The 27,058-nt window shown below is 39.4% G+C and overlaps 1 protein-coding gene across 3 annotated transcripts in view; it reads right to left on the minus strand.

Annotated features, from left to right (window-relative positions):
* LOC113037374 (heparan sulfate glucosamine 3-O-sulfotransferase 5) overlaps positions 1-22,442 on the minus strand; it is a 123,792-nt gene extending 101,350 nt beyond the window's left edge. For 2 of the 3 annotated variants that reach the window (XM_026194370.1, XM_026194368.1), the window contains exon 1: positions 22,242-22,442. The gene's annotated coding sequence lies outside the window, so the exon portion shown is untranslated. Of the gene's footprint in view, positions 1-17,844; positions 17,905-22,241 lie in introns of those variants that run through there. The other variant, XM_026194369.1, reaches the window with a different exon arrangement.
* Between the last annotated feature and the right edge of the window lie 4,616 nt (positions 22,443-27,058).

Consider the following 27,058-nt stretch of genomic DNA (forward strand, 5'->3'; position numbering starts at 1 on the left):
GCACTATTTCCTGCTGTGACATCTATCAATATGTAAATATAATGCTGAAATGTCATTTACAGTAATATTAAAAGAATACTTCCAGATTTTAAGAAAATGTAAAGACATGTCCATACATGAAATTCATCTTCCGTTACAATTTCTGCTCACATCAGAAAAAAAGTGGCGATCTTGGTTAAAAAATTAAAAAAAAACTAACTAACTCTAACTCCAGGCTGGCTCCAAAATTGATTCAGTTTCTACAGAGCACTATGACCAAGATGGTGCAGTCCTATGGTGGTGTTGCTTTCCCTGTTTGTTGTGTGTTTCTGGGTCCCTGGAATGAAGCAATTCTGAATGTGTCCATTAACGAGACAGTTTTTTCTGGGCACTTCTGCCTAATTTATCACTGATCTTCCCATGATCAAAACAAAGGCCACAGAAGAGGGGCAAGAGAGGGGGAGCATTAGTTCGGTTAAGACATTAGGGAAACCGCATAGCCTGATCCTCTCCAACATTCACTTTCTGGCAGGCAGGATGAGCCTACTGATATCTGCACTTAGAAACAGCATAAAAAAGTGCTCGTGTAACTGGGTGAATAAGGTAAGTTGTGTAAAGCACAGATAGAACAGAAAACCGCTATATAAGAAAGAGGCCATTTACCATTTTCCTCTCTCAAATCCATTTGACTAACAGAAAGAAGGCTGCATGTGAACAAGACTTTTTACTGCTCTACCAGTGGCTCTCTCGAGCAGTGGGATGCAATGATGGTTTCTACATCAGCCAAAACTGGTGTATGAAATCAAAACCCTATCACACAGCTGCTCACTAAATGTGGATTCTCTCACAGTTATCTGCACACCCTTTTATTTGCCTAGAAAATTGTCTATTGTTTTTATGATGATAGCCAACATCATAAAGAAGTCTCTACATAGATACAAGTCTGCACATTCCCACAAGGCTGGATAAAACGCTGGTTTCTGGTTTCAGTGTTAGTCCTTCATATTTGGATTCTGCACTCTCTACATCAGTTAGAGGTTAGCATGTTTCTTCTCAGCAGCATCATCATCCTCAGAAACTCAGTATATATAAAGTATATATTGATTTTGACCAACATATATGAGTATTTTAAACCTGACCTCATGTGAAATTGTGTTTATGTGACACTGTTTGGCTTGATGTAATGTTCTATTTGTTATAGTCTGCCACTGGTCGGTGAATGTTTTGACTCCTTTGAGTGTTGAAGGTGTGCGGCAGATGTTGGAGTCTTTCCACTCCCTGGCTAAACCACCTGGGATTCATCAGCCTAATCAGCCGCAGTACAAAGAGACCAGCGCTGCCATCCAGACCTTGCCAGATCATCATCTTACTCAGTGTGGTAAACAGGCCAGCATTAAAGTCTGCTCTGTATACTAACAACATAGTCCTCATCTCTAACATATGCCTTGCCGGTCTTGTGTGCAGTTCCAGACCACATACTCACCCATCTTCATAGGACACTGGTTGTCACTCGCCTTACCTAGATCAGATACTCATCTGTCGGCTTCCTCAGCAACATTCTACAAACCGCCATCAATTTTCACCTGCCAACCATCTGATAGCTCTTGCTTCCCCATATTCATGACCAGTGGGAGTCTGGTCCTTTGCCTGGATAAGCGTGGATCCCCAGTAACCATTCTGACTAGTTCCTTTTTGACTCATGAAAATCTCCTTGACAATATAAACTCTGCCTGGACTAATTCCTGTCTCTTCTCCCTTTGACCACGCCCAACCCCTGTTGTTCACTATCCCCTAGCAAGAAATGTCCCCTTCGTCACAATTAGCTGTTTAGTATGTTCATATGTTCCCTATTTTTGCTTGGGTTTTGCTTTTGAGTCCACCAATCCTCCGTTTAGCCAGTCAAAACTCTATTCTGTTCTGTTTTGTTAGGTTTTTTGTCTGATTAGGAGCACATTGCAACTATTTTTCCTAGCCCGAAGAGCGTCTCCACTAGGGGTGGGGGAAAAAAATCGATACTGCGTAGTATCGCGATATTTTGTTTGCTAATAATGTATCGATACAGGGACAGCAGACATTGATATTTTGTTACAAAAACATCCAGTCTACCAGATGGTGCGGTTGAGCTTTTTCTCTAGTGAGGTCAGCGGAGGTTAGGTCAGCACATGGGAAAGTTGATCAAACAAAGATGGAGGAAGAGAAAGAACTCAGGAAAGCGCCATCTGCGTTTAAATCAAACGTCTGGACGTATTTTGGATTTTTTTAACAAGAATGGAACAAATGAGATGGATATGACACACGGGATTTGCAAGGTGTGTCATATGAAAATAAAGTACTACAAACATGAGGGCCCATCTTACATGGCACCATCCAAAAATAGTATTAACCGAGGACGGCAAAGCAAGCTCTACTGAAAAATCAACCGACCCTGGACACTCTCAGCTTAACAAAGCTATGTTCCCATTCAGAGCGAGCTAAGAAAATAACACAATCTATCACGTACTTCATCTGCAAAGACCTGCATCCTTACAGCATTGTGGAAAACAAGGGCTTACATGCTCAAGACGCTGGAACCCAGGTGATACCATCACAACGTTTTTTCGTGGACACAGCCGTACCCAATCTCTACATAGACATGAAGCGTAAAGTTGTGGAAAGTTTGAGCACAGCAGAAAGGGTTGCATTAACTTGCGACGCATGGACCTCACGGGCTGTGGATTCATATGTGACTATAACTGTCACGATCCTGGGTCTTATGACCCAGTGTTTTGAGTTTTAGTTCATTTTGATGTTTATAGTATGTATGTATGTATGTATTTAAGCCCTGTGTTTCTCTTTGTCAGTGTCGTAGTCTCCCTCATGCTGTGTGTTTCTACCTGTAGCTCCCTGTGTGTTTTGTTAGTCTTCCCAGTTTAGATTTTGTAGAGTTTTTGTGTTCAGCAATAAAAGCTGCCCTTTTGAGTTCAATCCTGTCTCCAGTGAGTTTGCGTTTGGGTCCAATCCCTGCCTGCCACACAGTCGAAACATGATAATAACAGCTCATTATCTCACAGCGGACTGGCGACTGCTGTCTTACGTTCTCCAAATTCGACCATGAAAGTCACACCGGAGCGAACATTGCCGATCTCCTGCAAAATGCAGCACAGGAATGGGGGATTGCCGACAAAAATCTGGTGGTTGTCACCGACAATGCTTCTAATATGATAATTGCCACTCAGCTAGCGGGATACCTGCATGTGAAGTGTTTTGCCCATACGCTCAATTCGGCATCACAACAAGCCTTAAACCTGCCTGCAGTAGCCAGAGTCTTGGGGAGAGTGTGGCGCATAACTGGTTTTTCAATAGAAGCACAGTGGCAAAGCACGCTCTGGAGCAAAAACAGAAAATGTAACAGCTCCCGACTCACAAGCTTAAGACTGACGTCTGCACGAGATGGAACAGTGCTTATGACATACTCCAGCGTTTCCTTGAACAACAACCTGCGATTTGTGCGGCGCTGCTGTCTCCCGAAGTCAGAAAGAGTAGCACAGATATTGTTACTCTAAATGAGACAGATATTGGGAACACTGAAGAAATTGTCCGGGCCTTAAAGTCAATACAAGTTGCGACTACTGTGATGTCTGAGGAAAAGAATCCTACTCTGTCTCTCGTAGCACCGCTGCTAGCACAGCTGTTGCATGACACCCAAGACAACATCCGTGCCACAGCACTGGTCAGAAGCATCAAGCAAAGTATCAGTCAACATCTTAAGAAGATGCCAGCACTGTTGAGAGGAATTCCATCTTCATAGCATCAGCTCTCGGCCCACGCTTTAAAACCCTGCTGTTCCTGTCACCAGAGGAAAGACAGGAAACCTATGCCAGAGTGGTTGCTGAGGCTATAACCCTTCAGGTAAGGCAAACATTCTGGTGTTATAATTTAAATAACTTACTTACAATATTAGTAGATCAGTAATATTTTTGTCATATTGGTAAGGTTCTATTTAACAATTAAATACATTAATTATAATTTGCTAAAGGAAAAACAACATATTACTGCATACTAAAATATATAAAATATTTATTTTCTCCCTTTCTCTGTATGTGTGTGGGTTTTCTACAGGAAGGAAAGAGGCAGCAGCCTGTCTCTGAGCCAGAAGCCCATGAACATCATGAGGAACAAAATCCCAGACCCCTTCTCATACCAGCCAAGATGAGGAAGTCCTGTGGGTTAACAGACTTACTTGGTCAGACTTATGGTGATGTTGGAGCCCCACCAAAATCATTGTCTGCCACAGCTGAGGAGGAGGTGAAAAGATACCAGGAGGTCACGCCACTGGCACTCACAGAAGACCCACTAAGCTGGTGGAAATTCCATGAGCAAGTCTATCCTTTCCTGGCCACGCTGGCAAAAAGATACCTTTGTATCCCAGGTACTAGTGTCTCGGCTGAAACAGTCTTCTCGACCGCTGGAGACATCGTCACAGCAAAACGGACACTCTGACTTCAGAGCAAGTTGATCCTTTTTCTGAGCAAGAATCCTGACATTCCTTCACTGTCCAAATATGTTTAACTTTTTTTTAGGGCAGCAATAAACATGACAGTTTACTTGTTTTAATTTAAGACATGTTTTATTTTATTTAAATTTAAAACTTTTTTTATTTAATGTAAAATTATATTTTGTTTTAATTTACTTTCAAATTCTTCAGTTGCTGAATGAGCTGCATAGTTTTTACAAATTGCACAGTTCAGAATAGCTATAATTGTACCAGATGGTTGCATTCAGTTAAGTTGGACTAGACTGTAATACAGTAATTCAGTTTGTCAGCAATAAAACTGACTGAAAAGAGAGAAAGACTGAGTGTGAGACTTTGTTATTAGATAAAATGAATATTGATAAAGTTTACCTTTATGGACAGAATCAGCAGTAGAAAAAAGTGATAAATTGCAAAATATCGTATTGCAATACTCAGAATATCGCAATATATAAAGAAAATTGCAATAATATCGTATCGTGAGTTAAGTATTGTGATAATATCGTATCGTCGGGTGATTCCCACCTCTAGTCTCCACCATAAAACTATACCACTAACTATACCAACAGAGTGCACAGTGGACTTTAAAAGGACATTTCTGTAAAAAGAAAATAAAAAGTATTGCAAAAAGGCAGGTTGACAATGACAAATAATAAAAAACTACAACACAGCTTGTGTTAAACTAGAACTACCTTTTAAATGTCTTGAGTGCTAACAACTCTACTGACACTATTATGCTTTACAAGCAATAAGAAATGGCAAGCAGACATGAAGAACTAAAATGTTGTGGATTATGTCTCTAAAGGTACGCTGTTTGGCTGAACTATATATATTATCCAAAAAAGAGAGATTGAGCTGCCTGCTTATAAACCTTGGTATGCAGTAAATGATTATAGGCTAAAGGCACAGACCTTGGTCACCACAGAGAAGGTGTGTTATATATACATGCATTTTTTATAGAGGGAAAAGTGCAAAGGCAGATAAAGAGAGAATCAACCTTGCTCTGAAGGTAACATCTGTGATACCTCTCCTGTAACGTAACAAAGAAGCAGTCACACCACTAAATGCAAAGTTAGCATGGTGTAATTAGTGTAAATGATGCAACGAAACACATACTTCCCACTCACATCTAAAGAATGAGGTCGCATAAGTTAGCAAAGTCACAGGTGGGTTCATTATGTGGAGCGTGAAGGTGTCAGCCTCATTAAACCTAAGTCAGATCAGTGGAGTGGAAAACGATCATACCACTGGGACTCTAAGTGTTCACTGGGCAACATATTTATTACGGTGGCAAAAAAAGAGATGCAAGTCAGCCTTAGAGAGAATCAAGATCTGCATGAATATGTTGACACTAATACTGGCAATAAACAAAAGCACATTACAACAACCTCTGACTGAATAAATTAAAGTTTTGCCTGTTGTCATTTGTTTTGACCGCAGCTTTAATGCATCGTGCTTTGCATGCATACGCAGGTACAGCACCAATTACAATTACCGATGTGCAAATCATTTCCATTTAATTTGTTTATTAAGTTAATATTATAAGCTGCTCAATAATAATCTTCTCAACCTTCAATGGTGAAAAATGATCAAATGGCTGCCGCTTGTCAAAGAAGGGAGCAATGTGCTAGATCAGTGATCTCTACTCAAGATAACCACTAAAAGTCTAGGCATTCATCCACATTTTAGATGTAGCTGCCAGTTCAGAATGGATGGCCCTATTGTATGTGACTCTTGTCCTAGTTTTAGGTGTTTCAGTCCACCAGTGTTTCCCCCATTTCAGAGTGCTTGTGTAGGAGAAGCCCCACCCAATCATGAAATAATACAGGCACACCCTCAGCTTCACTGGTTAAGTCAGTTCCATTTTTTAGCCCATTTCCTTCATTCCTTTTGGTTTAACAATTTATCCAGGGTAGGCTGATTAAGCACAAATAGCACTGTCCTTGTTCCTACTTGCAGCCAGTCACAATCATAACTGACGGTTACCCAGTATAGCCTGAAGAGACTCAGACTTCACAGCTATTCCAAAAAATACACAAGCTTTAAAGGAATGGTGTGTATTAGCAGTACTTGGTGACAGTAGAAAGGAAAAACTCTCTTTTAATCCATCCACAATACGAGGTTAGTCATTAATATATTGCTGCATGGGCTGGGCTGTAGCTACATCATAAGGTTTTAAAAACTGAGCTTTAAAATCAATAGTGGTAATAAAAACAGAGACGGGCTGACAGTGGTCACTGACTGTTTTTAGGGGCTTGTTCAGAATAAATAGAACAAGATACAAAGTATCAAAACATGTTAAAAACACAACAGACTTAATAAAGAGTTTGGGCCTGGGAGCAGGGTTCATACATCATCACTTAATGACAGTGTTAGAAAGCAGTGTTAGATCCTCTTGACAGAGAACGGGAGAAAGGACAGCCAACATCTAAAGAAGAGCTTTGGAATGTCTTTTAAGAATCCTGGAGATGTATTCCTGAAGACTATTTAAAGAAATTACAAGAAAACTTGACTGCGTTGAAGAATCAATGTGTTCATGACCACCTCAGTACATTTGTACAAACTCTGTTTTTGCCTTGTATTCTGTATCTCCGTGTACGTTTGCATGTTCAATAAATTGATGCCCTTATTTCCCAGTGACTGGTGGTTCAAGACTTCTGCACACACACACACACACACACACACACACACACACACACACACACACACACACACACACACGCACACACACACACACACACACACACACACACACACACACACACACACAGAGAGAGAGAGAGAGAGAGAGAAGGTGATAATGTTTGTGCTGAAGGAGCAAAAGTGAAGGAAATGCTCATTCATCGCTGTACTATGTGCAGGTGAGAGGAAAGTGAAAGGGAAGACTCAGCAGAACAGGGCTGAAGAATGGGACCTCTGGCCTGGGATGTGTTTCTTTCAGCACTTCTAATTGCAGCCTCAGAGATTTTACACAATCTATCTACTTCCTCAACAGGAGCACCATCCAGACACTCTGTCTGCAGTTGCTTGTGTAAATGTTCTTCCCATGTGTGATCAACTACAATCTGAAACAAACTGGCTCAGAGGTTAGCAGCTTTCTTTTTTGCAGGGTAATAAACTATAGATCCTATTTTCTCTGCCAGCCTCCTGTCTCCCCCAAGGTCAACAGAGCAACAGTATTGAGTCAGAGACACAGCAGGTATGGCAGCAGATCTGAGCAGATAAAAACATCTAGGTTACATCCCAGTGGATGTTCTGTACCCTGACTTGAAACAAATTTCCGCCTTATTCTATCCTGTGACAAAAACTCTTGATGTATTGTAGGAGAAAGCTTTGTCCTGAGGGGACACAGAAACACTTCCCACCTGTTTCTCGATTCTGAATTCTAACAGGTTGCATAATGTTGTCTTTTCTTACTACTGAAGGTTTTGTGGAGTTGTGACAGAAGGTGACAACTTGTTATAGTAAATGCTGACAGCTGTTGCACCTTTTGGGCTGTGGCTTTTCCATATTTTAAAAATGTGAATTCCATCTGGAGTTGGATGTGTATTTAAAAAATTGATTTAGTGTTGTTGACTTGTTTGAGAACCAGGAAAAGAAGGAAAGGTGAGTTGTAACTTGAAAATGAGAGATGTTGAGAGCGGGAGCAACACACTGAGAGCAGGTCTGCAATGGCTGTCAGCACACAGAGCAGAGATCTGAGCAAATGTCAACAACTGAGCAAGAGGGCTGTTATTGTCAATGTATATGGATATTAGCAAACGCTGAAATACATTTCTTGCACGCAGCAATGAATTTTGTTCGCTCAAATTAAGCTTTTCTTCGCTCAAAATAATTTTATCCTAAATGCAACATTTGTACTTGCAAAAATTATTTGCGTGCACTCAGAATAGAGGCACAGAAATAACGCCATAGAAGTGAGGTTCAGTCATTTTGCTGACAGATTGATTTATTACTCCATCTTAAGCTTTGGGTTTGTACACAACGTCAAGATCACTGCTGTGCCGGTTTACAAATTAATAAGACAACTTTAAAACTTTCAAATTCAGGCGTTTCAAAGAATTTTCTTATTTCTTTGCATCAATCCACTGTTGGTTTCTAATGAACAATAACACTTCATAACAAGGATTAAAAAAACAGAAGGGACACACGTACATTTCAAATGATGGTTGTCAAAGACAGGTTTGAGGGATTTGAGTCTCTGTCGTCTGACTTCTAGAGTTTGACTCGTGTTTCATCTCTCATTCTAATTTTTCTGTCTTCACTAAAACAAAATAAAATAAAGCCATAATTAAGCCAGCCTTAAAACGTGTGTAGGTTTTCAGGGGGGCTACTGACTGTTTTTATCAAAAGAAAACCCACGCTGATAAGGGCCAGACATCACTAATTCTAAAGTAAGTGTTTGATTCACTCTTATCGTATGAATAATTCAGCATGGCATTAAATGAAAGTAGCTCAGCCACTATCTGAAATAGCCCACATACGAGCAGCACAAATGGCTCTTTCCCATGGTTTTATTATCCCATGTGACAGCCAATCTAAAGGGATTCACTGACCTTTGACATTAACTTGATAAAAGTCGAAAAGATCACTTATCTACGCTGTTTTTTTCCTCCTCCACACACATTTGACAGTTTAAGAACAGATCGCTATGAGCATAGGGAGTCTTTTCATTATGCAATAATGTCACATCCTGTTTTGTCAAATTACTTTATTAATGAGTGTGAAAACCCCTTCAGTCCAACCAGAGACCTCTGCATTAGGCCTTTCATCATATATTCCCAACAGACTTCATGGAAAAATGAAAACAGTATGAATTAAGAAGCCTGGTGTTGGCCATTAATTTCAGTAAATGATTATGCTGCCAGTTGTACAGCAGTATTTTATCTCACCATCAGTTTAAAGAAAACATTAATCACCCCAGGCGACAGAAACCAGTGCAGCATTAATACTTTTAAACCGTGCTTAACATTTCTTCTTCAGCAGCATGCATGCAAAGGCTATTTATAATTGAGTTTTGGCTTCAACCCACTTCTCAAACTGCATCTACTTGAGCCTTAATTACAGGAGTCTGCCTGTGAAAGAAAGCAAGGTAACAGAGAATGGCCGCAGGTCATCACATTTAATAGTATGACTCATCATTAACACTTGGCAACAGTGATCGATCGGGTGTAAGTGAAAAGAATACTTGAAAACAAGGCAGGGCTAGCGACTTAAGTGCTCCATCAGATAAAGAGGAGCCATAACTCACAGTGGAGATAAATGGAGGCTAGTGGGTTTTTTCTTACTCCAGAGACGGCTCAGATTACATCTCATCAGTGTCACCTTCCACAGACAGGTAGCCACACATTTTAATGCTTCCTTCCTCTAACAGGAAGGCTGACCACTCATTACTGGCTGACACCTTATAAAGTCATAGTCAGAACATTTCATTTTATATCTCAATTACCTTTCACAACATGTTCTTTTTCTTCTAAACACTGAAACAACTTGCACCCACTCCCAGGCAGTAATTCTTTTTGAAGACTGTGAGAACTTTTGCCTTGAAAACAATACGACGTTTACATTAACCAATGAAACACTTAGGGTCTGGGTTACAGTGTCCTTATATTTACCACATTCTGAACATCCATAGTTTGATTAACAGAAGATGTTAGTTTTTAGGTCAAGTATTTCTTCCTTAGAATTCTTCTGTTTTATAATTTCCATTTGGAAAAAAAAAAGATATGAAGGGGTTGATATGAACATGACCGTAACCATACGTCTAACTCTAAACAGGTCACCAGGGACTTGATAGTTTTTCAGAACAGTTAAATGTCAGAATAAAGTTTAAAAATGTTTAAAGCCAAAAACTATTATAGCCAGATTTTCAATACTGAAACCAACAATTTGATCGTTTGCAAACATTTTCAATGAAAAACAAGTATGTGGCCTGGTCTGCCAGGAAATAAAAGAAAAAAGAAAGCAAAACACTACAGTCGGGGTCCTTCCTGCATTCCAGGCAAACAAAATATGCCAAGATAATGATCCTGTCTGCTCTTCCAGAAATACATGCCAACACGATCAAAAGTTACAAACCTCCCTTCATTCAGCCATTTTATTAACACTAAAATCTTTTTGAAATATCAAATATTTTATGTTGAGTTATTTACACAAGCATTAAAATATATTATTATATTTAACATTATGGTAAATGGCCTGTATTTATATAGCGCTTTACTAGTCCCTAAGGACCCCAAAGCGCTTTACATATCCAGTCATCCACCCATTCACACACTGGTGATGGCAAGCTACATTGTAGCCACAGCCACAGCCACCCTGGGGCGCACTGACAGAGGCGAGGCTGCCGGACACTGGCGCCACCGGGCCCTCTGACCACCACCAGTAGGCAACGGGTGAAGTGTCTTGCCCAAGGACACAACGACGAGACTGTCCAAGCCGGGGCTCGAACCGGCAACCTTCCGATTATAAGGCGAACTCCCAACTCTTGAGCCACGATCGCCCCTATGATATATAACACGATACCGATACTACTCTTCACATTTTACTGTAATTGCATACACGTAATACAAGTTTTTAAACCTAGTTGCAGCATATTTATGAATTTCTGGTCATTTTTGAACATTCTTCCCTGTTGGCCACAACCATATACAAAATGATTCAATATTGGAGCTGAATAGAAATTTGCAAAGCACTGAATGGAAACCTCAACACTGAAGTTTACCAGAAGCCCCACACACAGACTAGTACATTCTCTTTGACTCCCACCACCCTCTGGAACACAAACTTGGAGTAATCAGGACCCTACAACACCGGGTAGAAAACATTTCCTCTAAGTCAGAAGAGGAACACATGTAAAGAAAACTCTAAAAACATGTTTATTCTAATTGGGCCTTCATGAAATCAGCAAAGAGGCACAGAAAAGAAGGTCAGACACCAACTAAGGACAAACAGAACAACATCATCATCCCTTAAGTAGCAGGTTTGTCAGAAACTCAGTAGAGTCTTCTCCAAGCACGACATCCCAGTGTACTTCAGACCCAGCCACACACTCAGACATAAACTGGTTCATCCCAAACACAAACTTAACAACATAGTGTGTGCTGTGCAATGCTTAACCTCTACATTGGAGAGACCAAATAGCCAGTTCATAAATGCATGGCACAACATAGAAGAGCTACCTGGACAGGACAAGACTCAGCTGTACATCTGCATCTAAAGGACAAAGGTCACTCTTTATAGGATGCCAATGTTCACATTTTGGACAGAGATGACAGATGGTTTGAAAGAGGACTGAAAGAAGTAATCTATGTCCACTGTGAACGACCATCTTTGAACAGAGGCGGTGGTCTATGACACCAACTGTCTGCCATCAATAATCCAGTTTTGGGATCCCTTCCCAGACGCCTTAACGCCCACTCACATCCTGGGCCATTTGACCTCAGTAAATCAGATGATATGGTGGGGCTAAGTTTCACAGTGGATTCACCCAAAAACTTTTCACACCTTGGCTGGGGGGATTAGGTAGAGGATCAATAGGGGGTAACATGGTAATGATGGATTGGACACTGAAATATTATTAACATTAGTAATTAACACCTCACCATCATAATATTTGAAAACATTGCATCGCAGCACAGGGCAAACCGTATTTCTGAGACTGTTAACATGCTCACTTTTCTTCATTGGAGCCACAACATGCTCCTTTAAAGGCTTAAAAAACAATATTATCAGATATCAGATCAGACTAGTGCATTGATGCTAGCAGTGTCATCTTCACCTTCTCTGGCTGATTCAGCTTCACACAGTTTCACTGCTCATAGGAAGGCCATCCTATGAACAACAGGTGATATTCACCACACTGAACGACACTTCATGGGGAATTCTGAGGAGTGAGTACAGCTTCCCTTTCAAAAACATGGAAGTATCAAGCAGGTACTATAAATGTTTACCTGGCCAACGCTCACATTAATGTTAGCTATTAGAAATGACCCAAAAGCAGTTGTCATTAAGGAACGCAGCAAACATCCAGCCCATCTCTAACAGAAACATAGTTATTTTGGTCTAAATATGATATATTTCTCTTAAAGTCCCAGATCAAAGCTGAAGAAAGTCTACCAGCGACTACACATAAACAGTAGCAGCCTACAGTACAAACACTATTTGATCATCATAAAAATATAGTTCCATGTCACCAGACCACAGACAACCTAAAAACATTGTTGTCTTTTTGTCACTGATATTACTGTTTGTGTTATTCTAATTCTTTATTTTACCAGGGTTATTTTTTTTTTTAACTTTTTTACCCTTGTGTATGGAAGAGGATAGGGGTCACTGGATACCATACACTGAATACTTTTTCAAAGCCAATTAGAAATGTCCTAAACACAGATCAAAGTAACAGAACTCTTCTTGTTAAATGTAAACTCGCTCCAAGTCCATAAAATGCCAAATTGTGTGACTACGTAGTGGAAATGTGACCTCTGCATTCGGGAAGGCAGCTCTGGTTCTGGTTCTGGAGACTCAAAATTCTCTTAGCATTTCTTGTCATAAAGTGTGTTACAGAATAATAGCCTGTTGTAAAGTCAGACAGTTTCATTTGACACAATCCTAAAGCAGCTTGTAAAAGTGTGGGAGCAGGTAATTCATAAGTATATTCCAGGCTTGCTCCCAGTAAACTAGCGCTTCTGCCTCCTAGACACTTTTGGAATATCTTATAACTTGTCAGAGCTCTCTATCAACATTTATAATTGCCTGCACAACTTTTAAAGATCAGAAATTGATATAGCACAAGTCTGCCAACACGACTAAGTATTTCATACTTCTTGTCTCTATCCCCAAGTGGTAAAGATTTTGAATCTTTAAAATGCACTGTGCAGTGATACTTGCAAGTGCTCCATCCATGGGCCTGCAGGGGATGTAATGCCAATGACATTAGTTGCCATGGTAACTCTGACAGCACCTTCCCATAAACACTCTAATTGATAGCAGAAGATAGCTAGAGAGAATTAAGCATCATGCACCGATTGCTGGCTATAAGTACAGACAAAGGTGCTGATGGTCAGACAAAACCTGTCTACAGACACATGCATGGCCTCAAGACAGTGATCGGGAAGCTATATATAACCAACGTGTGAATCCTCGTTCTCTCTTTAAGAAGGCCTACAAGAAACGAATTCATTTCCATGTGTACAGCGAAAACTGCATCTGAACACATTCTCTAAATCAACACCTGTTCTGTCTTCTGCTTCCTGCACCAAGGAAAAAAGCACTTGCCACAAAATTTGATGAACTTGCCTCTCATTTTGTTTACAAAAGCCATCCCTTTGTTAAAATGACTTAACTCATTATAACTCATCATGCCACAGGAAATATGATTATGAATGATTTTTGCATTTAGTGTGACAGTGTTATCCTTGCGTGTTAATAAAGCTTAAGCTTAAGTCTTTTTTATGGCTGCTTTTCAGCAGCAGCAGCAGGACTAAAGCTGAGTGAGAAGGTATTGAGGCATGATGCAATAGAAGCCAAAGTTTAGAGGGAAAAAAGATTGTGTCTCCTCCTTTCAGTCTGCCTGTTTGCAGACAGCTGGAGCAGATAGACATCAGCTTTTTTGTCAACACAGTGGGCTGCATGAAAAAGCTCACACAGACAGAGGATGGCAGGTTTTTTTGTCTATAGTTTCTTTATAGACATTTGTATAAGGCTTAGCGCAGACACGACAGATGGACCAGCAGAAATGAAACCTATGAAATCTGACTCAGACTATAATAGTGATGAAATATTTCCAAGTACAATGAATTTCAGGCATGTTAACTCAAATCCACTGGCCTTGATGCAACCCTGCGCGCAGAGTCAACAGACAATTTTACTGAAATCTGTCACTATATTCACATTATTCAGCACCAAAATGCCACAAGGTGTCTGACAGTGCTAACAGTGTCATCTTTTTCATGAGTGTCTAATTAAAGACATGTTTCTCTTTTAATTAATTCAGCTGTCTGCACAGGGAGTGTAAGTCAAATATGAATCTAGTCTTAGCCTTTAATCGCCATCAATGAATGCAACAGAAAAGCCTTAAAACAACCAGTCATCATCAGTGATGATGGGTGGCCTAACTACTGTATGTCATTTTTGGCTTTTGGAAAATTATTTTTTTTTACCTTCTGGCAATTTGGGGTTAATAAAGATTTTATTTCAGCTACTGACAAAGTTGTACTCTGCTTCCTCTGTACCTGACAGCTGCCTCCAGAGTCCCACACGCTAACTTAGCCCAATAGGACTCATTCTTGCATCAGTTGGCTCCCTTCACTTTGAGTGTCAACCTCCTGCCTTGTGGCTTTAGCTCTGTACAGCCCCCTCACCAACAGAGGTGGGAAACATGGTCCATTTAGACTCCATTTGCATGAAACATTCCTTTTTGATAACCATATCATTGGGGCTTGATCATGTGACCTTGAATGCTGCCTTAGTTACACTGCAATAGGCGTACACTGCTGTGGGTTTCCCTTGAACAGCTTTTTTCACTTACTATGTATTTACACACCACTCACTGTTAAATAGATAAATCTGAACTGATATTGAATTGAACTGAACTAAATGTGAACTGAAGAGATTGTATACAATGTTCAGCCCAAATGTGTTCCTTATCCACAGTTTTGAGCCATATTTGCCCTGAGCCACATGACCACCTTACATAGGCCATGTATAAGATGTGTCAACATCAGACCCACCAACCCTGTAAATATGCTGCAACCCATGGAAAGCTTTAAAATATATGGCTCATATAATTCTCAGTGACTTAACAGAACAATACGTGTCAAAAGTAGCTTCAATTAGGCGCTGATGTATCAGCTATGTAGCCCTTTGAATACACTCTGTACCATTTAGCATAGTGTTTCAAGCTGTGGGTTTAATGTGAATGAGTGTTTTTTTAACCCAATTTTACCATAGATAAGAAAAGAAGATTAAACAGAGGGTTCACTTACAGGATTTTGACCAAGACAATAGTTTAATATTTATTGTTTCTTTTAGTTATGTTATCAAAATTCTTATTTGTATTCATACTCATTTAATTTCCACAGATGCTTATGGGTGAATGATGTGCAGTTCTGTAATTTACATAGCAGTTATAAAATAAGCAAACTTTTGTGTTTAATCCACACTGAAATATGTGCTTGACCAGTCTTTATCAGCCAAAATCATTTTTAAGCAATCTGACGTAAAAGCTCTGCATTTTATTTTATTTTACTTTATTTTATTTTACTTTATTTTATTATTTTACTGAAACTGTCTTGGGATGGGTGCTGATGTGCCACTTTTACAAGAACAACTTAGACCATATGACTGGCACTTTCAGTCATATGGTCTATAGCTAACATGAGCACAAGAGTGCTAAGTGAAAAGAGCCAGTTGAACATGCTTACATTTTACGCACAAGTGACCCCTTAAGGGAATTTAACCGCTCGCCCTCATTCCAGTGAGCAAAACAGGCCTTTACACAATCTTCACTGCTAGATGGGATATAACGTGTTATTTTCAGATATCTGGAAATAACATCTGTGGTCCACCTTGACTACAGCTTTGTTTGTTCTGTGTGTCAAACTTAATGTGCTTTGTTGGACTATAGCTGCTATGCTAGAGAGGTCAGTCCGAGAGAAAGAGACTGAAATGGAGCAAGAACAAGTTGGATGGAAGTTCTCACTGCTGTCGTTATTTATGTGTTCAGAAGCCAATTAGACTGCAAACACAGCAGTGGTAATAAATAACTATCCATGCAAAACACCAGCGCAACTTCAAATTAACAGTTTTAAAATGCAAGCACAGCAGTAATTGAATCTAGTGACTCAGATAAAATGAAAAATAAATAAATCATATACATTACAAGCCTTCTGATACTATCATTTCCTATTGTTCCGGCATTCTTAAAAATTAGCTTTATATAATCATTTCTTCAATTTTTCTTAACTTATTCTTAAAATTAACCCTGGCTATTTCACCTCGCAAGTCTCCCATGTTGCTATTGTTAACAGCCCAAAGCATACAAACTCTGAAAAGCGTTACAGTTTTGCTGTTAATAAGAAGACATTGAAGTGAAATAATACTTCTGGTAAGAACTAAGAGAAAAGACCTGAAACTGTGTTCTCAGCAAGTGATGACTAAAATCAAAAGCTATGCCTAGAATTTTCATAAGGAGACTAAATTCTCTTAGGCTTCAGAGGCTTAAAATAAATTTAATTTACTTTCTAAGTAATTACTAGGGATAACCCTATTCCTAACACTATCCCTATATTTTTTTCAATCACTTTTCAAAGTCTTGGCAATCAAGAAAAAAATATTTCCAAACAAAACGCATCATCTTCAGCTTGTCTCTAAAACATAGGGTTAGGATTCAACTACGATTGGAGTTCTTGTTGAGAAACAATAAAGAATGGACATATTAGATGGTAGTTAGGTAATAAACTATCTGCTGTCTCTGAGAATAGCAATACATGGCTCTAGAAAATGGACAATGGAGGAACTAGACAATCTGGTATGTCAGTTCAACAATTTGTGTTCAGTGTTCTCTAGCTAAGACTGGTGCAGCTACTTGGATGAAAACAGACATGTCAGATGCAGCTGTACAGTAACCAGCAAATATTCTGTAACTCTGTTTACAGATACAGCCATGTCTTTGAATGTGAACAGAAAAGCGATTAAAAAAAATAAGGGATGACTATCTTATAGCAGTCAGTGGTATTTTCTGATGTCACTGAATATGTTTGAACTTAAAACATCAGTTTGAACAGTGGTGTTTAAGCCGTGAGACCAGTTTTCCCGTGATTCACTCGCGTACGTCACTTTGAAGAGGAAAAAGAACTCCACGGGACTCCGATGTGAAAAGATGTAACAAAAAATTTATTCCACAGTTTTTGCATCTTACAGGAGTGGTCAGGTTTAACTTGTCCTCAACAAAATAACCTACTACGGTAGGAAAACCGTGTGGCTCTGTTCTACCCTGCTGCCCCGTATAGCTTATGCCGTGTTAACTCCTTTTCTCTCCCTCTCCCCCCTCCCGCACCGCATGCACTAATTTGCATACATCCGTGATGCCCGGATTTTACTATAAACACGAGTCTTTAAGGCACATGTATTCATGGTACTACGTAACCTAGTTCCACCATAAACATGCATCTATTTCCTAAAATTATTAATTACACAAACAAGCTTAACAACAGCGAAATATAAATACTAAAACATATGAACTATCTTAACTTGGCTCCCACAAGTGGCATGCAGTGAAATGCAAACAGAGATGATTGCCCGCCCACCACCACAAACACAGAAACAAAAACATCTTGGATCACATTAAAAAATACCTTTTCGCTGACTATCGGCACTTCAGATGGATGTCTTCACTTTTAAGCACTTTTTCCTGGCTGAAGAATTCTAGAATAAAATAATTATAAAATATATAACCAAACATTTTTTTACTGTGCGCTGACAATGACAAGTGATGGAAGAGTTTTTCAAACTATTAATTTAGGAAGAAATGCAATCAAAAACTATGAAAATTCCTCGCTATACCTCAAACAAATTATTGTAGAGTATCCATCCATAAAGTATCCATTTGTTTCTCTTATCAGGGGCATTAACAGCCTAAACAGCCTAAGCGGAGAACCTCAGATTTCCTTCTTCCCAGCCACGTCCTCCAGCTCATCTTGGGGAACACAGAAGAATTCCCAGGCCAGCCAAGAAATATAATCTCTCCAGGGGTGTCAGGAAGCCTAAGTACCGTGACCCCTGGTGCTGGAGCACACGCTCTCCAGTTCCTCTTCTTAAAGATGAGAACCACCACCCTAGTCAGCCAATCCGGTGGCACTACTGCAGATCTCCAAGTTGTATTGCAGAGGCATGTCAGCCGACACAGCCCTACAACATTCAGGGCATTAGGGAACTCTAGGGGTCATGTACAATGTGTGTCAGATGATGGTCAAGGGCACAAACTCTGGCAGCAATGTTGGATAATTCCTCCCACCCACTCCATGACGTGCTGGCTAGCCACAGGAGCACGTCCAGTGAGAGACTGAACAAAAAGCACCTGAACGACACAGGAAACCATCCTTGCCTGTGGCCATCTCCCTGTACAACTCATCCACCTAACACACTGTATACTGCTATAGCTGCACAATTTTTGCACAATTTTTGCATGTGCTCTTCTTTCTTATCCAGATATTCATCAGTAACTGACTTATATACAGTGGGGCAAAAAAGTATTTAGTCAGCCACTGATTGTGCAAGTTCCCCCACCTAAAATGATGACAGAGGTCAGTAATTTGCACCAGAGGTACACTTCAACTGTGAGAGACAGAATGTGAAAAAAAAAAAATCCATGAATCCACATGGTAGGATTTGTAAAGAATTTATTCGTAAATCAGGGTGGAAAATAAGTATTTGGTCAATAACAAAAATACAACTCAATACTTTGTAACATAACCTTTGTTGGCAATAACAGAGGTCAAACGTTTACTATAGGTCTTTACCAGGTTTGCACACACAGTAGCTGGTATTTTGGCCCATTCCTCCATGCAGATCTTCTCGAGAGCAGTGATGTTTTGGGGCTGTCGCCGAGCAACACGGACAACTCCCGCCACAGATTTTCTATGGGGTTGAGGTCTGGAGACTGGCTAGGCCACTCCAGGACTTTCAAATGCTTCTTACGGAGCCACTCCTTTGTTGCCCGGGCGGTGTGTTTTGGATCATTGTCATGTTGGAAGACCCAGCCTCGTTTCATCTTCAAAGTTCTCACTGATGGAAGGAGGTTTTGGCTCAAAATCTCACGATACATGGCCCCATTCATTCTGTCCTTAACACGGATCAGTCGTCCTGTCCCCTTGGCAGAAAAACAGCCCCATAGCATGATGTTTCCACCCCCATGCTTCACAGTAGGTATGGTGTTCTTGGGATGCAACTCAGTATTCTTCTTCCTCCAAACACGACGAGTTGAGTTTATACCAAAAAGTTCTACTTTGGTTTCATCTGACCACATGACATTCTCCCAATCCTCTGCTGTATCGTCCATGTGCTCTCTGGCAAACTTCAGACGGGCCTGGACATGCACTGGCTTCAGCAGCGGAACACGTCTGGCACTGCGGGATTTGATTCCCTGCCGTTGTAGTGTGTTACTGATGGTGACCTTTGTTACTTTGGTCCCAGCTCTCTGCAGGTCATTCACCAGGTCCCCCCGTGTGGTTCTGGGATCTTTGCTCACCGTTCTCATGATCATTTTGACCCCACGGGATGAGATCTTGCGTGGAGCCCCAGATCGAGGGAGATTATCAGTGGTCTTGTATGTCTTCCATTTTCTGATGATTGCTCCCACAGTTGATTTTTTCACACCAAGCTGCTTGCCTATTGTAGATTCACTCTTCCCAGTCTGGTGCAGGTCTACAATACTTTTCCTGGTGTCCTTCGAAAGCTCTTTGGTCTTGGCCATGGCGGAGTTTGGAGTCTGACTGTTTGAGGCTGTGGACAGGTGTCTTTTATACAGATGATGAGTTCAAACAGGTGCCATTCATACAGGTAACGAGTGGGGGACAGAAAAGCCTCTTACAGAAGACGTTACAGGTCTGTGAGAGCCAGAGATTTTCCTTGTTTGAGGTGACCAAATACTTATTTTCCACCCTAATTTACGTATAAATTCTTTACAAATCCTACCATGTGGATTCATGGATTTTTTTTTTCACATTCTGTCTCTCACAGTTGAAGTGTACCTCTGGTGCAAATTACTGACCTCTGTCATCATTTTAAGTGGGGGAACTTGCACAATCGGTGGCTGACTAAATACTTTTTTGCCCCACTGTATATATGTATATATTCTATATATTGTGTTATTTCTTACTTCTTGTATTGTCTGTTTTTGTTACTGTTTGTACTGGAGCACTGTAACCAACATAATTTCCCCTGGGGATCAATAAAGTATTCTGATTCTGAGTTCAATCCCTGGCTTTCGAGACATAAGGTATCAAAAGTAAAAACAGTTGCAGGTCTACATCATGATTTTTTTTAAGTGTATTAAAATATAATAATTAAAAATAATTTGAATTAAAAGGCTTGAGCTGTGTGTCACATCATTAACTATCAATATCCAAAATATCGAAAATAATATTAATGAAAAATGAAGGTGCAGTGTTCACAGACAGCTTGTTAAATTTGTTACATTCAGTCAACCAAGTGCTTTCTCATAGACGCTAATCTGAAAGTGCTGCTGAGCCTGCACATGGTCAGAGGTACTGTCCCTCTCCATCATCATTAGACCTTTTTAACAACTTTTTCACACTCCATCACACATTGGCCAAAGTAGTTAAGTTGTTAGGTAGTAAGAGGAAACTCATCTGTTACAATGATAAATCACTGATACTCATTTACTTGCTTATGCTAGCTGTGTTTTCACACAAAGCGCAGATTGCAACTGATCTCAGAGCAATGAAAGTAGGGCCTGCAGCAGTTTGCCACACACGCTGGTCATCAGTTTCCTGTGAAAGACCAGAGGTTTATCCACAATGTGCATGAGCAAACCAAAAAAAAAAGCTGCTGCGCTCTCAACTCAGCTCAGGAGACAGACACACCTACTTTTTGCAATTTTCAAGAGTACAAAACAAGCAGGGCTTTCAGTATAATAGTCAACTGCAGCCAAAGACACAAGATAGAAGTAATGCATGGGATGAACGCAAATAGGTGAGGAGCTTTATGACAGCACTGTTTTTGAATTTATGGTTGTTTGTATGTTTTAATTTATGTATCTTTTTAAATTTGATGAGGCAAGCACTGCCTGGCTAAGAGCATGGCAAGCACTGTTTGACTTGCTTGTTCTCATGTAATACCAATGAGTTTGAACCACAAGCTTAGTTCAAACAGTTGATAACAGAAATGGGAGCTCTTCATAACAAATCTCCTTACTTTCATTTGTCCTAAAGGACAAGTTGTGGCAAAGTCAGCAATAATTCTGTCCCATGTCACCACCTGTGATCGTGTTCCATTTTCATGGACATTCTGAATAAATTTTATTTATACAGCACCAAAACACATCAACAGTCGCTTCGAGGCGCTTTATATTATAAGGTAGACCCTACAAAAATACATACAGAGAAAAACACAAAAATCATATGACCCCCCACCCCATGAGCAAGTACTTTGGCGACAGAGAAAAGGAAAAGCTTCATTTTAACAGGAAGAAAGCTCTGACAGAACCAGGCTCAGGGTTGGCGGCCATCTGCCACGACCGGTTGTGGTGAGAGAAGGAAGGCACAATGTCCGGGATGTTTTCCTCATCAGTTACATTACGCTCAAATTAAAAAGCATGAACAGAAAACAATTTTTTGTTTTTGTAACTACCAAGACTCATTGCAACATAAACCATAGAGACAAAATATTTTTATAACATTTATGAAGACAAATATTGTTTGTTTCCCACACTGTTGTTTGCTAATGATACAAAATTTATAGGAACATTCTACTATTGTAATGGAAAACTAGGGCGAGTGTTAGGAACACAGCCTGTGTTTCAAAATTTCTTTGAAAATGTTCAAGCTTAAAACTACCCATGCTAAAGTCCATCCATGAAATGCAGCCTTTATTAGTGGTGTATAATCAGAAAGCAGTAGGTTTCTAAGGTAAACTACAATTTAATATTGTTATTTATTCAGTATTTGTGTTTTCTCTTTATACACTGCAGAAAGAGGGAGAATGTGTCTGTGTGTCCCTGGCAAAAATTTACCTGTTGTGGTAATTTGATAAAATGCCATTTCATTCTGCCGTATATGACATATCAGCAAATCACTCCCCTGAAAGAGAGCAAGAAAAAAAGCAATTACTGCAGGACCTTAGCTGATGTTGTAATTACGTGGTTGAGGTTCATGTCCAAGTACAAGAATAGTCCAATACTGCAAACCTCCATCAGTGCTTTAAACAGCATACATAAAACGAGTCCCTGGATCTAAAAGAAAATCTACATTGGGATTAGTTTGTAATATCTAATAGAGAACTTTAAAACAATGTCCACTTTTCTTATTTCAATTTGCCATGTATTTGTCAAGATATGATGCAGCATATCCCATACGCCATATTGACGGAGTTTTTGACCATTACAATCAATACAGAAAAAGAAGTAGTCATTTAATAAACTGTGGTAGCCTTGTTTTTGCTAAATCCACTGATTAAATATTTAATGAATAAAGTAATCTCAAAGAAAATCATCAGCTTTTTCCATAGGACATACAAAGTGGAAACTACCATTTAAAGTAGGGTACAAAAGCTAGAAAAAGAAAACAATACCGTCTAATTAATTGAATCCTAGGCGTGTCACATGGGTCTAGTGTGCGAGGACACCTAAATTGCATCAAGCAAATCTGGGGAATGGAACCCATATGGCTAATGGATATGGGTTATGATATTGTTTTGGAAAGCTCTGCAACACACCGTCCTTCAAATGCTACAGCAACACAGACCTCCACAAATCATTACAGCAGCATAATGGAACGCAGTTGATCAGACCCAGGATGAAGGGATGCCAGGGAAAAGAAGAAGAAGACTGTTCTGTGAATAATGATTATGGTCACCTTAGTCATATATCACCATCCGTGAGAAGTTGTCTTGGATAATGGTGTCAGTGCAGAGGGCTGACAAATTCCTGCACCATCCTCAGGTTTCAATCCTATAGTTACCCTCCTCTTCTCTCTTTTTGTGTCTGCCACCATAATTGCTTAGTAAGCAAGAAATGAATCCATGTTGCAGTAACCCAAACATATTTTCTAAATTAGAAATATGAGATTGACCATCATGAATGTGGAGTGATAGCACAGCAGGCCTCACTTTGACGCAAGTTGTTAGCAACTCTTAGCCAAGGTCAAGTTGGTATAGTATGTGGGTCCTTTCCTTAATATTGGATGAATTCAATTAGTGCTTCTACAAAGACAAACGTGAGCGAAATATAATGTGTGGTTGAGTAAGAGGTCAAACCAATGTAGTGTAGAAGGTTCTGTAAAATCAGGCCGATAGACTAATTCTCTCATGTTCGCTTTTCTTTTCACAGTTTTACTGCAGTTGGCAGCTCAACTGGATCGTCTGCCAGCCATGTGCTGCTCCATTTGTTTCTCTCAGAAGGTCACAGGAGAGAGTTTTCAGGCCCTTCCTCAACTTTCACGGCCACCCTGCCCACAGGAGTTATTAAGATGAATAGAGCAATATGCTGTCCTGGCTGCTGCTAGCTTTGTGCCATCATGACCTCTGATAACTCAAATCAGACCTTCGGGAACACATCTACAGTTACCCACTGATGAGATCCATGCTCAAGAATATGATATATCGGTGTCATTTTAAGGTGAAACAGAAATTGTAGGTTGCAGTAAATACAGACTATGCAAGTCATTAAACCAATACAGTGTTTGACATTACCCAGTGTGGACACTGAGATCAAATCCAGGAGGAAGTTTAGCATTTAGTATTTCACAGACTTTTTACTTTACAATTTTAAATCAAGTTAAAAGAACCAGTTACAGTATGAGAACCAGTTGTTCAATGCCATTCAATGTAACTGACAACATGTTTGAGGGATTTTAATGACAATCATTTTAAGTAATTAAATCAGAAATTGTTTAGTCAACTTTATGCCGTAGAGCCTTACACCTGTGCTTCTTTCATGGCCAGCAGGGGTACCTCCTGTGGTTACTCCTGGTTAAATAGATGTCTAAGAAAAAAACCCCTCAGTTTTCTTGCTCTAAGACCTTGTTAAAATTCTTGAAATACATTTAGAAAGCCTTTTTCAATTCTCTATTTCTATTTGACAATATTTTACCTTGTTTGATTTCCTTTGCTTGTTAGGCTAATTGATGGTTCTAAAATGGCCATGTCTCTCACTGTGTTAGAGTTATAATGGACTGGTCTCTCCCTTTTACCCCATGAAAGCAGGAATATAATATGCCCCTTCATGAACCTGAAGTGGATAACCAGTTAAGAAAAAATATTAATTTACTGAATCTGAAAACAAGGATAAAACAACAATATACTATACTTGTTCTCCAATGAGCATGCAACATTGTTGGATGTCTCAGCCAGCTTCGCACTGCGCTCATAACACCTGGGATGAAAAAAGCCAAGATGGCTAGGACGAAAACACTCAGCTTGAGGCTTCACAAAATTACTTATATGTTCAGTGGATGACATCATGCTGCCTACATCCAAGTCTTATATAAAGGTGGAAATATTACTAACTTATCATTTAAAATGTACTTTCTATTTCAGCTGCATATGAGTGTACATTGAGATGTGGATCTATTGATATGTTATACTGTATAATGATGGAAGAAAAGAATAACATTCAAGAAAAAAAGTAATCTTTGTGCAGTCATAACAGCATTTGCTTCATGCAGCTTTTTTTTTTTTAGAATTTAGACAAAAGCTACAACAGTTAATTAATGCATTTCGTTAGCCTTTACTGAGTTAAAACTAGAAATATATGGTCTTGTTATTAGTGGTACTACTGCAATTTACAAGCAAACCCAGTTTTTAAGTCATAGAGAATGACAGATAACTTCTTTATTGGCTTGTTTTGTTTTTTGGGGTTTTTTTTGTTTTGTTTTTTTGGGTGGGATCCTGCATAGCCAGAATATTTTCACTTATAATCGGCAGATTAAAATTGGGGAGTGCAAAACAATATATTTGCACTGTGACTGCATAATTTGCTCTCTCTTCTTAATGGGCATAATGAAGAAAAAGTCCTCAGAGGAAACAAACACAACAGAGCACTTTTTACGTATTTCGACAGTTTGACGGATCAGACAAATTATTCCTGCACCCACATGCTACAGTACTGTGAAAACATTACCAATGATTTCTATAAACATTACTAATACACACTGATTATAAGATCGCTGTCTGAACAGTGGACCAACAGCAGGACTTCATAAATGGTAGCCATGTATCACAACAGACAGTGTCGATTCAGTTGTTCATCCTGAACTGAAACAGACCAAAATTCTTTGAAACTGAGTGGAACACATGACAAGAATTTCTCTACATTTCGCTTTCTACATACTCTGATAGTGTGGTTGGATCAATTTTGCTTAACTAATAGTGTTATTGCTTAAAGACTTTCCGTGTACCAGTCAGCAAGCACATAATAGTATTCACAATATCATAAAAAATATATTCCACTTAAAGGGTTAGAATCATATCCCTGTGAATGTTTCCCTTCACTTGTTACCTTGTCTTTTGTTAACTTTAGCAACTGATGCTAGTTTGAAGAATGGGACAATTAATCAAAACTGCATAAAAACTGACATTCAGAACCTTTTCAATTAAATTAATACTCCCCCCATTATTATACATACTACTGTGTGTGTTGTAACAGGACTGCCTTATCTAGTCTGTGACGTGGAAACACCAAGGAGGAAAAGTCAAACACCAAGCCGATTGCCCAACTTGCGTACTTTGTACCAAATAAAAAAACAATGTCCATTGTTTGACTTTAGTAAAGACAACATCAAACAAAGACAACCAACAACTGTAAAAAAAAAAAAAATTGTTTTGTGATTATCACCAATATGTTAAATTTGGAGCTCAATCATATTACAGAAAAAAATATCTCAGCTTCAGTAAAAACCTAGTGAACTATGAGCGCAAGAACTCTGTATGTATATGTATTAATGGTGATTTGATCTGAGGTCATATTGCCCAGCCCTACTAATAAATATCAACTCAGTAAATTTATAATCTTGTTTCTTAAACAAAATGCAACAAACAAACACAAAGTTATGACAGTAATATTAAAGCATAGCCTAGAAAAATGATTTGTCTTCCTCTGCCGGAGGAATCAAGCTGATTCATTTAACCACGGCACTCAGATCTGCAAAGCTAACATATCGACTTGTACCGGTACAAGTTACAAAACAACTTAATTTGTGAGAAAATCCACAGCAACAACAGATATTGCTGGTACTTCCTAATTTCTTTTTTTTTTTATTCAGAGCATTATGAATAAAAGACATGCATGTTAGGTAAACTGTCAGTGTGAGATGACATGCTTAAAATGCATAGAATTAAGTGCTTTATACAGGAGAATTGGACTTGTAGCGTAATTTTAGTGAAGTGCTATGTAAATGACTTTTTCCATTTCCAGTCTCAGAGCTGTTGAATGGTGTGAAGTCCAACACTGCAAGCAATGGATGTTCAAGCCTGAAATACAGTTGGCTGAGCCAAGACAAGCAAGGATACTGAAGAGCTTCCACGGGCAGCAGTATTTTCCTGTTGACATTAAACCTAAGCCCTTAACCTAATGTCACTGACTGCTCCACACTCTACCTTTCATCTTCATTCTCACAGACTGCCACAGAGCTTTAAGCACTTAGCTACTAACAAAAGCGCTATAAGATGGTAAATGTAGAGTAATGATGACAAGCAGCAGCAATGAAAATAGCACCTGCCGCCTGAGACAATAATAAATCACCTGCGATGAGAGTGACTGTGCACAGATACAAGCAAACAAGTTCAGGAAGGTCGAGAGGCAGAAGAAGAGCTAATCTGGACTAACCCTCTCCA

This window comes from Astatotilapia calliptera, chromosome 15 (genome assembly GCF_900246225.1).
Source record: "Astatotilapia calliptera chromosome 15, fAstCal1.2, whole genome shotgun sequence".
Taxonomy (NCBI): Eukaryota; Metazoa; Chordata; class Actinopteri; order Cichliformes; family Cichlidae; genus Astatotilapia; species Astatotilapia calliptera.